This window comes from Varroa jacobsoni, unplaced genomic scaffold (genome assembly GCF_002532875.2).
Source record: "Varroa jacobsoni isolate VJ856 unplaced genomic scaffold, vjacob_1.0 scaffold_1063, whole genome shotgun sequence".
In the NCBI taxonomy this organism is placed as follows: domain Eukaryota; kingdom Metazoa; phylum Arthropoda; class Arachnida; order Mesostigmata; family Varroidae; genus Varroa; species Varroa jacobsoni.
In genome coordinates, this window is record NW_019213965.1 from 979160 (window position 1) to 979982 (window position 823).

Here is an 823-nt window from a genome sequence, read left to right on the forward strand (position 1 = left end):
CTCATTGCTTTTGTTTATTATTTATTTTTCCTTTACATATATAGATATACACACATATATATATTTATTTAGTTATTGAACCGATTGTTTGGCTAGCATTATGCAAAAACAAATGAGGTACGCGAGAAAATGATAACGGGTTTAATCAACACCAATGACAATATTAGGTGCGGACGACAAACATAACCGATACGTAGAGCTTATATTAGATAATATGAAGCTAAAGTGTGCAGATGGTGCAGCTTGATTAGCAAAAGACAGATTTTATAAAACAGTTTCACCCCCTGTTTACGAAAACGTGGGAAACTGCGCGGGGTGTACTGCTAGGAGAAAAGAAAGAAAGCGATTCGAGCGGGACTTTTCGAACCGCAGACCGGCTACGACGATCTGGCCGGAAGCGTTATAAGCAACAGTCTCAGAATGGTAATCGCAATAATAATACAAGGTCCGACGATTTGTTGCCTGCGGCAGCTGCTTGGATCAGGGAATGGCAGATTAATCCAATTGTATGCGACAAATATCTACGATGAGTATCAACACATTTGTACTACCGGACGTACAACTACAACGAAACGGTGATAAGACGGTTCGTCTAAAAAGAACTAGCTAAACAAGGACAACAAACTCGCGCATGCTCCTCCCTTGGACGCACTCCTGTTTGCAGACTCCCATAATACCAACGAAATGGAAGAGTAATAATTTCACGCGAACTTGATACAAGTTAGAATGTTAAGACGGCATATGAAATGAGAATGTTTTTGGCTAATGCAATTAGAAAGTGCCAGCGAACAGAGTAACGCAGATACGTAAAGAATTGCTGAAA